We start from the raw sequence: 13,983 nt of genomic DNA on the forward strand, positions 1-13,983 counted from the left end.
CCAATACCAACAACAGGGTGAAACATATTGATCGGCTAACAGTCATGAGAGAATATGTTTGTTCTCTGTTCACAAAAGGTGACCTGAAAAACTTCTCCCCAAAACTTTTTTTTAAAAAAAATCCTCTATTTTATTTTATTTATTTTTTTATTTTTTTGGCTGTGTCGGGTCTTTGTTGCTGCAGGCTTTCTTTAGTTGTGGCAAGCAGGAGCTCTAGGCGCCCGGGCTTCAGTAGTTGCAGCACATGGGATCAGCAGTTGTGGAGCATGGGCTTAGTTGCTCCGTGGCATGTGGGATCTTCCCAAACCAGGAAGTGAACCTATGTCCCCTGCATTGGCAGGCAGATTCTTAACCACTGCGCCACCAGGAAAGTCCCCTTCTCTCAAAAACTACTGATAGAAATAAAGAATGAAGTCATTTCTGAGAAGTAATTTAAAAAAGAAAGAAAGAAAGAACACCGCAGTTCCAATGGAATGGCTCTGTTAGATAAGGAAGCCATTCAAGCCAAGACATGGCACGAATCTAACATTTTACAACTAGTTCACTAAGAGGCAGACCTTTCCACAGTAATTTAAAAGCACTTTAAGAACCAGGTCCTTATTTTACCAAGCAAAAGCTCTAAAAAGGTCCTATGGTCTGAAGAGCCAGGTAAAATCTATGAGAATGTCCTGAGGTTTCAAACCCAATCACCTGAAAACCACTTATTCAAGACAACATAAACAGCACTAACCATGTTAGGTAGGACAGGGTTTCTCCTTTATGTGTGTGAACCCAAGGTGATGAGGAACATTTCAAATATATTATACATTGTATATAAATATAGCCAGTTTGAGAACACTTAAAAAATTTTTTTATTTTATTTATTTATTTGGTTGTGCCAGGTCTTAGTTGCGGCTTGCAGGCTCCTTAGTTGTGGCTCACAAGCTCCTTAGTTGTGGCATGTGAACTCTTAGTTGCGGCATGCATGTGGGATCTAGTTCCCTGACCAGGGATTGAACCAGGCCCCCTGCACTGGGAAGCTTGGAGTCTCAACCACTGCACCACCGTGGGAAGTCCCCAGAGAATACTTTTTATGTCATCTGATGGGACTAGGATTCCATAAGACACACCTTGGGAAATGCTGATTTAGTTCTCAGTTCCTTGGCTTAATGAAGGATTCTGAGTTTGATGAATTCTTGGCTTGATGAGGCTCTGGTCACAAAGCTAAGTGAAAGAGCTGCTGCTAGAATACTTAGGTCTTCTGATTCAGGCCTGGGCTCTTTCTAGTATACACTAAAGTCCTTTTAGCTACTTGTTTTCTCCTTTTTCCTTAAAAAAAATCTGATCCCTTTCTTTTCATAACTTCCCTCTTAAAGCTTTCCGGAGAAAAAGACTGCAGAACTTCCAGTCTTTTTCAAACAAGTGACCACTATGGCTGGGAAAGTAACAAATTCCCTTGACTGCTTAAGGCATACTAGAATTATAGTCAATTCAGAGGAAGAATGATTCTGGGCTTAACAGTTTTCATTTTCATCCTAAGCTCTTCCAAAAATCTGAGTGAACTTCACTGACCATAGGAAACCTATGTAGTGGCTCTCAATCAGGGCTGTGCGTGAGACTCAGCCCACATTTAAAAAGACACTGCAGATGTGAAAATATATACATGGCCAGGCTCTACCCAAGAGCTACTAAATCAGAATCTGTTGAGAAGAATTCTGGCATCTACACATTTTTTAAATGCCCCACAAGAGATTTTGATGTAAGCAAGAACTCAGAATAACTATGAGAGCCTTTCGTTTCCTTTATGCCCTTAATCCCAATGATTTCCACCATCATTTAACTTTAGTCACCCACTCCTAGGGCTGAACCACTTCTGAAATCTTTCTTACTTTACAAAACACTAGACTGTGAATTGGGAGATCTAAGTTCTAGACTAGATGGGGAAGAAAGTGAAGGCAGAAACAGTGGTTTAATAGATGGCGGGAAAATAGACAAAGAGCAGTGTTTATCAAAGTGTGGTTTGAAGACCACTGAATCATGGTATTTGTTGAAAAGCAGACTCACTGGTCTGATTCTAGATCTCATGAAATAGCACCTCTGGAGATATTATTGGCCCCAAAATTTGCATTACACAGTATTGCTTCCCTGGACTCAGTCCATTCTCTCCAGCCTCCCTACAGGCGCAAATCTAGCACCTATCTTCTCATTCCCAGATCTTCAACTTTATCTTTCACTTTTATTGACTCCTTCCTATCATCACTTAAAATCAATTAATGTCTCTCTCAACATTAAAATTTTCACTGGCTTTACACCCCTTTGTAACTACCATTCTTTCTTTTTTCAAGGCCACAGCTCTTCAAAGGATTGTCAATACTTGTCTCTACTTCCTCATTACCCATTTATTTTTCAATTTTCTGTAATCTTGCTTCTATTCTGCCATCAGCACTCCCCTGAAATTGCTCTGGTCAGGAATACCAAACTCTCTTTTGTAGTTTATGCAGTGGACCTCATTACTTCTTGCTTTCTTGAGCTCTGGTGGTACCTGGTACTGCTGACAGCTGCATCTTGCTTTACTTCCGCGGTTTCTCAGTAGGCTATGCTCTAATCCCTTTTCCTCTGCCTACCATTCACATATTGTTGTTCCTTAGGATTTTCCAGAATCTACTCTCGCTCTCTCCACAGCTGAAGTAGAGGGATCTTTAAAAGACTTGAACCTGACTGCATCAGTCCCTTGCTTGAAATTCTGCAGCAGCCTCCTTAGGCTGGAGTACAAAGCCTTAAAGAAACCTGTGACCTGCTTCCTGACCTCTCAAGCCACTCTCCTGCTTGCTTTTAAGGGTTCATCCACAGCATCCTGCTTCTAGGTGCTTACATGTGCCATGTGTGGGATCCCGCCCATCTCATCCCCTAGCAATAGCTACTCTTCCTCCAGGCCTCAGCTTAAATCAAGTAAGATTTGACACCACAGACCAAGTGAGGTCCCCTCGTTCATACTGTCCTTAAGTAGGACTTTTTATTGTTGTAATCATTGTACAGTTATCCATTTTTATTTATACCTCATTATTGTGTGCCATTAACCTCCATGAAGGCAGGAATCTGTTCTGTCTCGCTTAACTATTCTAATTTCAAGGCCTGGTGTATGATTCATAGTAGGTATGTAATAAATATTTGCTAAATGAGTAAATGAGAGAGTTCTAGTGTTTGCTCTTCTATTTTTTTATTTTGTAACTTTTTATTTTGACCCAATTTTAGACTTATAGTAAAGCTACAAAAGTAGTACACAGTTCTTAAATACCATTTACCTTGCTTGTCCTAATGTTAATATCTTACATAACCATGGTACAATGATCAACACCAGGAATTTAACATTGGTACAATATTGTCAATTCAAATTACTCAAATTTCATCAGTTTTTCCACTAATATTCTCTGATCCAGGATCCGACATGGCATTTAGTTTTTATTTTTCCTAGTCTCCTCCAATCTGTAACAGTTCCCCAGGTTTTCTGTCCTTCATGAGCTTGATATTTCTGAAGAGTTCTAATGAATTATTTTGTAGAATGTCCTTCAATTTGGGTTTATCTGATGTTTTCTCAGGATTGGAAGGAAGTTAAGATTTTTGGCAAGAATGTCAGAGAAGTGATGTTGTATCTTTCTTAGTGCATAATATGCATGGGTTTGTGACGTAGATATATCTTATGAATGGTAACATTGACCATTATCACTTGGTTAACGTGGTGTTTACCAGGTTTCTCCACTGCAGCAATTATCAATATGGTGTTTGCCTAATGGTGATTTCTCTACTTCCCTCTTTCCTACTATTATTTTTTTTATAAATTTATTTATTTATTTTTAATTTATTGGCTGTTGTTGAGTCTTCGTTGCTGCTCATGGGCTTTCTCTAGTTGCTGAGAGCGGGGGCTACTCTTCATTCATTGTGTTGTGCAAGCTCCTCATTGTAGTGGCTTCTTTTGTTGCCGAGCACAGGCTCTAGGTGCATGGGCTTCAATAGTTGCAGTACACGGGCTCAACAGTTGTGGCTCACGGGCTCTAGAGCACAGGCTCAAGAGCTGCGGTGCACGGGCTTAGTTGCTCCGTGGCATATGGAATCTTCCCAGAGCAGGGCTTGAACCTGTGTCCCCTGCATTGGCAGGCAGATTCTTATCCACTGCGCCACCTACGAAGTCCTTTCCTACTAATTATTAATTGGAATTTTTCCATAAGGAAAAGCTGTTCCTTAGCTCTTATTTGTTTATTTATATCTGCATGGATTTATGGATATTTGTTTTATTCTGTGAGTTAAAATACAAAAGTTTATTAATTTCATTGCACAAACTGTTCCAGCTTTGGCCGTCAGGAGGCTCCTGTGTTATTTTGACCAGCTCAGCTATTTTGAGCACTTCCTGGCACCATAAGATGTTCCAGGCTCTTATATTTTTCCTGTCCATCCCTAGAACCAACCACTTCTCCAAAGAGCCTTAGTTTCATTTATTGGAGAGGTGTTTAGAAACAAAAATCTGGGTACCAGGTGTGCTGATTGCTACCAGGGTATCACTGCTTCCAGGCCCTCCAGCAGACTGAGCTAGGAAATATATACGTATGCATATCAACCGTGCATATACATACTTCTATTGTGTTTGTCTATATATTAAATACCATGAGTTCATAATGACAGCTCTGATTCCAATCCAATACCACAGGGCTCATTTTGATCTTCCTCCTTTTCTCATTGGTAACTTCTTTCTTCAACAATGAAAAATTGTTGGCTCTCATTATCTACAATATATTTATTTACTTATTTGTTCAATTCTGGTATACACACAAAGTAGTTTCAGAATTACGAACTCATACCCTTGTGGGAAACACATTTACTAACTTGATTACAGCATTTATGTAGAGTTCTCTTTGTCTTTAATCTTACAGTATCCAGTCAAGATAATGGTTCCTGAAGTTACTTAGGTCAGTTTTCTTTGCCACTTCCTTCAGTGAGGTTAAGTTATTCATTTGTACTACAGTTAGGTCTATTTGTTAGTGTTTGCATCCATTCTCTTCTATTTTTACAGCTGTCCCTTGGTATCCCTGGGGGACTGGTTCCAGAATCCACTGCAGATGCCAAAATCTAAGGATGCTCAAATACCTTATATAATATGCTGTGTAGTATTTATATATAAACTATAGACATCCTCCTATATACTGTAAATCATCTCTAGATGACTTATTACTTATAATACCCAATACAGTATAAATGTTATGCAAATAGTTACCTGCACATGGCGAATTCAAGTTTTGATATTTGGAACTTACTGAAACATCTCTCCTCCCAAATATTTTCCATTTGCCGTTGGTTGAATACATAAGTACAGAAGCCGAAAATACAGAGGGCTGAATGCAGTCCATTTACTCTCAGATGGCTTCACCCATTGCTATGGTTTCACTGGTCATCTTTTCTGAGCTATATAACCACATACACTCCTAACCATCTTACTGGACATCCCCATGTACATGTCCTTCAGATTTCTCAAGACTAACACATCCAACACTCATCCTCTCTTAAGCCTCTTGCCATATATTTGCCACAGAGTAAAGTGTGTCAGAACACTGACTCTATAGCCAAACTGTTTGGGTTTGATTCCCAGCTCCACAACTTACTAGCTGTGTGAGTCTGGTTGGGTTACTCAACTTCTCTATGCTTCCATTTCCCCACCTGTAAAGCAAAGAATAATAGTACCTACCTCCTGGGTTTGTTGTGAGGATTAAGGGACTGAATATTTCTGAGTATTTAGATCATATTAGCACATAGCAGAATTTATATATTTTACATATTCTTCTTACTCTGTCATGTTCCCTATCTCAAAGAATAGCACCACCAAACCTGAAACCTGAGTGCCATTCCTGACCTCTCTTTCTTTCCCTTAGTCTCATTCCTCAATCGAAAGTGAAATCTTGGTAAATCTGCCTGCTTATATATGTAGTGAGTGTTCCATCTTCACTTCCACTACCTTGATTCAGGCCACGATCATCTCTCAATTTGATTACTGCCACACCCATCTAACTGGTCCCTGACTTTAGTCCCTCATTTTCTTCACTCTGCAGCCAGAGTGATCTTTCTCTACTGTGGAAAAACCTTCACTTTATTTTCTGACAAATATTAAAACAAAAGTTTTGGTACATATAGGAAAGCATAAAGAAAATCACCTATAATGTCATCACCCAGAGATAACCAGCTACTTTTTTGGGGATATATCCTTTCAGGCTTTTCCTTCATAAACACACACGTACTCACTCACGTTATAATCTGACATGTTATTATCATGTGCATAATTTGATTTTTGAAACCTGGATTTTAATTGATTATATTGTATATATCACTTCATGGTGGAAAACAAAAATCTAAATATTCATTTAAAAAATAGATTCATAGTGTATTCCATTGCGTGCAATAGCTAAAATTTAACAACTTGATTATTAATAGACATTTAGGTCTCTCTCTTTCTTTCTTTGCTGTTATAGACAACAGCAAACACTGTACAGTTTTGCATAATTTTCCCTATTTCCTTAGGACAAATTGCTAGAAGTGGAACTGCTGGGTAAAAAGGAAGGCAAAAAGTGTTCAGGACGGTGTATCATTTTACATATTCATCAATATATGATAGTGGCCATTAGCTAATGTTAGGTATTATTCTTTTTAAATTAATTAATTAATTAATTATATTGGCTATGTTGGGTCTTCATTGCTGCACACGGGCTTTCTCTAGTTGTGGTGAGCAGGGGCTACTCTTCGTTGTGGTGTGTGGGTTCCTCATTGTGGTGGCCTCTCTTGTGGCGCACGGGCTCTAGGTGCATGGGCTTCAGTAGTTGTGGCACATGGGCTCAACAGTTGTGGCTCAAAGGCTCTAGGGCTCAGGCTCAACAGTTGTGGCACACAGGCTTAGTTGCTCTGCGGCATGTGCTATCTTCCTGGGGCAGGGATCGAACCTGTGTCCCCTGCATTGGCAGGCGGATTCTTAACCACTGCACCACCTAGGAAGTCCTATTCTTTTAACATCTAATACATAAATAGTATTTAATTGCTGCTTTAATATGTAATTCTTAGATAACATGAGATAGAACTTTTAATATTTTTAACTTTTACATTTTCTTCTTTTATAAATTACCCTTTTCTGTCAACTGTCCACTTTTCTACCATATTGTCTTTTACTTATTGATTTGTAAGAGTTCTTTATTACATAGTCTGCAGTAAAGGATTAACTGAGCAGGTCTGAATGGTCCAAACTCTGCACATTCCAAGGAAAGGTTTGCCTCTGGTCTGGCTCCTGGTAGATAACCTATAAGCCCCTGAAACATCTTGTCTGTTAAGAGTGTCTCTGTTTATCTGAGGCCTTGGGACAGGTTAGAAAGTTTATGCTAACAATGGGATTTATGGTGGGAATTTGGGCCATGTGGTATCAGCTTGACCACTGGAGAGCTGGAGACTGGATGTCAGCAAAATGGATGGTCAGCCATGCTTATATGACCAACTTCCAATAAATACTCTGGACACCAAGGCTTGAATGAGTTTTCTTGGTTGGCAGTACTGCATACATATGGCCACACATTATTGCTTGGAGAATTAAGCACTACTTGCACAAGTCCATTGAGAGAGGACAACCAGAAGCTTGCCGGACCCTGCTCTATGTGCTTTTTTTTTTCATTGCTGATTTTAATCTGCATCCTTTCACTGTAATACTCATCTTACTATGAGTATAACAGTTTTGTTGAGTTCTGTGAGTACTTCTAGAACATCACTGGACCTGAGCATGGTGTTGGGGACCTCTGAACACAGATAGTAGCCAGGAACTCCCTTGTCATAACATAAATAACAAATACAATCTTCACTTTATCATTTGTCTTTAATTTTTGCTGCTTTCTACAAAGAGCTAATATTTAAAATTTTTACATTATAAAATCTGGGTTTTTTTCTCCCTGTACGGGTCCTAAGTGCATGTAAGGGTTTTTGTTTTGTTTTGGCTTCCTTACACAGCTTATACACGTTAACAAGTTTTTTGTTTTTTTTTTTACACTTTCCATATAAAAACATAAGTATGCAAAGCATGGATGTATACAGAGTAAAATATATGTGCCCTTCAACTTTTCTTCTACTCTTACTTCCCTCCCTGGAGGTAACTCACTGTCAGTCACTTGGTTTGCATCCTTTTCTGTGTATTTATGAACATACATTGTATAACCACATACATATTTCACATAATGCACACCACACTATATGCATTGTTCTGAAATATCCTTTATTCATTAAATGTCTTAGAGATCTTTGTGTGTTAACTTCACAATAAACTACATAATAAACTACCTTATTTTATTTCATAGCAGCACAACAGTCCACTGTATGGATCAATCACAACATGTTTAACCATATCCATTGGCGAACATTTAAGCTGTACCCATTTCTCAAGTTACAAACAGTATTGTAATAAACATCTTTGTACACACATCCCTGTGCACCTGTGCAAGTATTTCTGCAGGACAGATCTTAGAATAGAACTTCTAAGCCACAGAGTGAGCTCATTTAACATTTTGGTAAGAGCAGTTAAACTGTCACCCAAAATACTTCCTCAATTGTACAACCAGTGCCCTTCCCCCCTGCACTTTCCTCAATACTTGGTATCAGTAACATTTTTATATTTTGCCAGTCTAATGGGTGAAAATATCTTTGTCTTCACTTGCATTCTGTGGTTACTTATGAGGTTAAGCACCTTTTAAAAATTTATTGGTTTCCTGTATCTTCTATAAATTGCCTGTGCATATCCTTTGCCCACTTTTCTTTTTTCAACAAGTCTCTTTACATATTATGGACACTTTCTCTAACATGTTACAAATATTTTCTTCAGCTCTCTAATTTTTAGCCCTTTGTTCTTTTCAAATACAAAAACTTTTATTTTTATTTATTTATTTATTTATTTCCCCATTCTGTGAGGCATGTGGGATCTTAGTTTCCTAACCAGGGATCAAATCCGGGCCATGGCAGTGGAAGCACAGAGTCCTAACCCCTGGATCGCCAGGGAATTTCCTTAATTTTGATATAATTAATTCAATGAATTTTCCCCAGAGGGTTTTGTATCCTGTTTGGGTAGTTCGGCATGGCTACCGCATAAAGTGCAAGGGTGGAAGGCAAAGCAGTATGCAATATTAAGGTCATAAACGGCTTTGAGGGCACTGCTAAGAAACTAAAACATCCTGATGGCAGCAGGGAAGCATATAAAAGTTTTCAGCAACAGAGTGACTTTCAACAAATTCTCCATTTAATAAGGGTACCTACTAAGTGCCATGATCAATTCTGTCTCTTAGAGAATAGTAATTTTTGTACCTTTTACATTTCCCACAATTCAAAATACCTAAAAGACACAGAAAGCTCATTATGTCAAGAGACACAATTAGAGGGACCTGCTCTGCCTCACAGTAAAACATACTTTAAACTGAAACAAAATGGTATCACTGCAGAAACTGTGAGAGCAGCCAAACAGTCTAGAAACAGATCCGAGGATACACACACCCGTAGAAGAGAATCAAAGTGTCATTTCAGTTTGGTGGGAAAAATGGATGATGGCAAGACCACCGGAGAAAAAGGCATATTCCTATCTCACACGGTATCACAAAATACCCAGTAGGTTAAAATATAAAAAAGAAGCTATTTTTTAAAATCCTTTAAAAGTATTAGAAGAAAATAACGGTGAATGTTTGAATACTCTTGAGATGGGGAAAACTTTCTAAAACTGATACCCACTCACGCCTATACAAAAATAAATTGCAGAAGGTATTAGAGGAAAATAGGTTTGCAATTCTGGAACGGGGAGGCCTTCCTATCAAAGGGGCACAGGGTGCCCGAGAAGCCCGAGGGAGCCGCCGGGGGGGCTCCGAGTCGACCGTAAGGGCTGCATCCGCGACCCGGGGCCCCCGAGCCGCCGCCCGCCCTGCCCCCTCGCCGGACGCCGGGCCCTCGGGCGCCGCACTCACCCGCCTCCGCACACAAAGGGCGCCCCGGACGGCTCCGCCCCCTGACGCCGCCGCCGCCGCCGCCGGTCCCGACCGACGCGGGAGAGGGTGATGAGGGCCCTGATGCCTGAGCCAATGACGCCCAGTGACGGGGCCCCTGGGGCTGGACCAGCCGCCGGCGCCAGCCGGGCTCTGACGAAAGCCTCCAAGCAATGGCGGCCGCGCCGCGCTGGCTTCGGCTCCGCGATACGCATGCGCCGGCAGCACCCAGGGCCGATCGCTTCCCACAAGCCGGGCTCGGAAATCCCACCCGTTCCGCGGGGCCCGCTTCTCACCACCCAGGCCCCGCGACCCTGGCAGTGGTGCGCCTTCCTAGAGGGCTGAGGACCCTCCCATAGCCCCTGCCAATCAGAAGCTCCCGCGCCGGCCGCTGCCCGGTCCCCTAGGTGACCACCCACGCCGTCGCTCTCCTCAGTCCTGAAATACCGCCCCCTCCCCAATTTTATATTGACGAAACTAAAAACACAATAATGATTGACTATATATAATATATAATACAGAAGGTGGCAAACAAATGTACCATGTACTATCCACTGCCAGAAATAAATTTGATTAGAGCAAAATTCTAACATGTATGTGTGTGTGTGTATATATATATATATATATAAAATGCAGGTCTACTGATGAGAAGAATGGAATTCTTTTAAGCGGGATAACATTTTGCTTAATTGGGATTCATCAAAATCGATTCCAAATGTTCATCTGTTAATGCTAGCATTCAATGGGGGAAGGAGAGACCTTTCAACAAATAATGTTGGGAAAACTGGATATGCACTTGCAAAAGAATAAAACTGGACCCTAGGACTTCCTAGCTGGCGCAGTGGTAAAGAATCCGCCTGCCAATGCAGGGGACACGGGTTCGAGCCCTGCCCTGGGAAGATTCCACATGCCACAGAGCAACTAAGCCCGTGCGCCACAACTATTGAGCCTGTGCTCTAGAGTCCATGAGCCACAACTATTGAGCCCATGTGCCGCAACTATTGAAGCCCATGCGCCTAGAGCCCGTGCTCCACAACAAGGGAAGCCACTACAATGAGGAGCCTGAGCACCACAATGAAGAGTAGCCCCTGCTCTCAGCAACTAAAGCCCGTGTGCAGCAAAGAAGACCCAATGCAGCCAGTAAACAAAATAAATAAATTTAAAAAAACAAAAACAAACACAAACAAACAAAAAACTGGACCCTAGCCTTACACCATATAGAAAAATTAATTCAAAATGGATCCAAAGACCTAAACGTGAGAGGTAAAATTATAAAATTCTTAGAAAACGTAGGAGTGAAGCTTCATGATGTTGTTCTTGACAATTATTTCCTGTATATGACATCAAAAGCACAGGCAACAAAATAAAAAAATGGATAAATTGGACGTCAATATGTAACACTTTTGCACATCAAAGAACAGTAGTAATAGATTGAAAAGACAAGCCACAAAATGGGAGAAAATATTTGCAAATCATATATCTGATAAGGGATTAATATCCGGAATGTATAAAAAACTACTACAAGTCAACAACAAATAAACAGGCAACCAGATTTTAAAATGGACAAAGGACTTGAATAGGCAATTCTTCAAAAAAAGGCATACAAATGACCAAAAAGCACATGAAAAGATGTTCAGCATCACTAACCATTAGGGAAATGCAAGTCGAAACAACGAGATATCAAGTCACACCCACTAGGATGGCTACTATTAAAAAAACAGAAAAAAAAAAAACCAGGAAGTACAATTGTTGGCAGTGATGTGGAATAATTTGAATCCTTGTGCATTACTGGTGGGAGTGTAAAATGGTACAGTTGTTCTGGAAAACATTTTGGTGATTTTTCAAAAAATTAAACATAGAATTACAATACGATCCAGCAATTCCATTTCTGGGTAGATAACCAAAAGAATTGAAAGCAGGATCTCAAAGAGATATTTGCATCCCCATGTTTGTTACAGCATTATTCACAATAGCCAAAAAGTGGAAGAAATCCAGTATTTATTGACAGATGAATGAATAAGCAAAATGTGGTATATGTATACATACTATGGAATATCACTCAGCCTTAAAATGGAAGGAAACTCTGAAACCTGCTACAACATGAATGAACCTTGAAGACATTACGGGAAGTGAAATAACTCAGTCACAAAAGGTCAGATACTACTCAGCCATTAAAAAGAATGAAATAATGCCATTTGCAGCAACATGGGTGGAACTAGAGATTGTCATACTGAGTGAAGTAAGTCACACAGAGAAAGAAAATATTGTACGATATCGCTTATATGCAGAATCTAAAAAGAAATAATACAAATGAAACTATTTACACAACAGAAACAGACTCACTAACTTAGAGAACAATGTATGGTTACAGGAGGGAAAGAGGGAGGGGGAAGGGATAGTCAGGGAGTTTGGGATCGACACGTACACACTGCTGTATTTAAAATGGATAACCGGATTTTCTAGGTGGCACAGTGGTAAAGAATCCGCCTGCCAGTGCAGGGGACATGGGTTTGAGCCCTGCTCTGGGAAGATTCCACACACCACTGAGCAACTAAGCCCATGTGCCACAACTATTGAGCCTGTGCTCTAGAGTCTGTGAGCCACAACTATTGAGCCCATGTGCCGCAACTATTGAAGCCCACACGACTAGAGCCTGTGCTCCACAAGAGAAGCTACTACAATGAGGAGCCCGCACACCACAATGAAGGGTAGCCCCCGCTCTCAGCAACTAGAGAAAGCCCGTGTACAGCAACGAAGACCCAACACAGTAAATAAATTTATAAAATAAATAAATAAAATAAAATGGATAACCAACAAGGATCTACTCTATAGCACAGGGAACTCTGCTTAGTATTATGTGGCAGCCTGGATGGGAGGGGACTTTGGGGGAGAATGGATACATGCATATGTATGGCTGAGTCCCTTTGCTGTGCATCTGAAATTATTAAAACATTGTTAATCAGCTATACTCTAATATAAAATTAAAAATTAAAAAATAGTCAAATACTGTATGATTCCACTAGATACCTAGAGTAGTTAAATTGGGACATTGACAGACATTACAATTGTTGCCAGGGACTGGAGGTGGGTTGGAGATGGCTAGTTACTGTTTAGTGAGTACAAAATGTCAATTTGGGAAAATGAAAAGACTTCTGGAGATGATGGTTGCACAACAATGTTAATGTATTGAATGTCACTGAACTTAAAATGGTAAATTTTATGTTATCCTTATATCTGTTTCTACATTTAATCTTTTTAAATATTTTGTTTTGGTTGGTGTTTCTGAAGAAAATCTGGCTTCATATAGATACATAGTTGGAAAAAGGAATCCTTTAAAAAGTCTTCTCAAATAATTGTGAATATTCTTCTTTGATACTCCACCAAAACTTAATGAGATTAGTTGCAATGTAGAATCTGAAACTATATTCATACACTTTTTGTTTTTACGTCAAAATCTGTCTGTTTCACTTTCCAAATGGATCTTGAACTCATGTATGACTTTGTAATGTCACACATGGGCCATTTGGAAAATATCTGTTTACCTAGTTACCTCACTCAGTGGGTCCTAGCTGGGTATGATTTTTACCCTCCAGGAAATATTTGGCAATGTCTAGAAAGAAATTTGGTTGTCACACTCTGGGATTGCTACTGACATCTACTAGGTAGAAGCCAGAGATAGTGCTAAATATTTTACAGTGCATAACAAAGGATTATATAGCTCCAAATGCCAGTAGTGCTGAGGTTGGAAAACCCTAGTTTATTTAATGCTGACATATTTCATTATACAATATAAAAATTTGTGTTTGTTAGTATCATCGCTAATCTTTTTGGGAGAGTTTGTAATATTAGGAGGCTGTCAAACTGGTGGTGGATACAAGTTCTCCCAAAACTTTAAAGCTCAAATTTTATCATTTACAACATTTATTTTTAGTTATTTTCCTTCATGTTACAAAGCACCCTTCATTCATTTTCAAGAAAC

At 39.8% G+C, this 13,983-nt stretch overlaps 1 protein-coding gene across 3 annotated transcripts in view; it reads right to left on the reverse strand.

Annotated features, from left to right (window-relative positions):
- LOC130829305 (28S ribosomal protein S17, mitochondrial) overlaps positions 1-10,177 on the reverse strand; it is a 46,015-nt gene extending 35,838 nt beyond the window's left edge. For 2 of the 3 annotated variants that reach the window (XM_057695673.1, XM_057695672.1), the window contains exon 1: positions 9,987-10,177. The gene's annotated coding sequence lies outside the window, so the exon portion shown is untranslated. The remainder of the gene's footprint in view (positions 1-9,986) is intronic. The other variant, XM_057695674.1, reaches the window with a different exon arrangement.
- Between the last annotated feature and the right edge of the window lie 3,806 nt (positions 10,178-13,983).

Source organism: Hippopotamus amphibius, chromosome 9 (genome assembly GCF_030028045.1).
Source record: "Hippopotamus amphibius kiboko isolate mHipAmp2 chromosome 9, mHipAmp2.hap2, whole genome shotgun sequence".
Classification (NCBI taxonomy): domain Eukaryota; kingdom Metazoa; phylum Chordata; class Mammalia; order Artiodactyla; family Hippopotamidae; genus Hippopotamus; species Hippopotamus amphibius.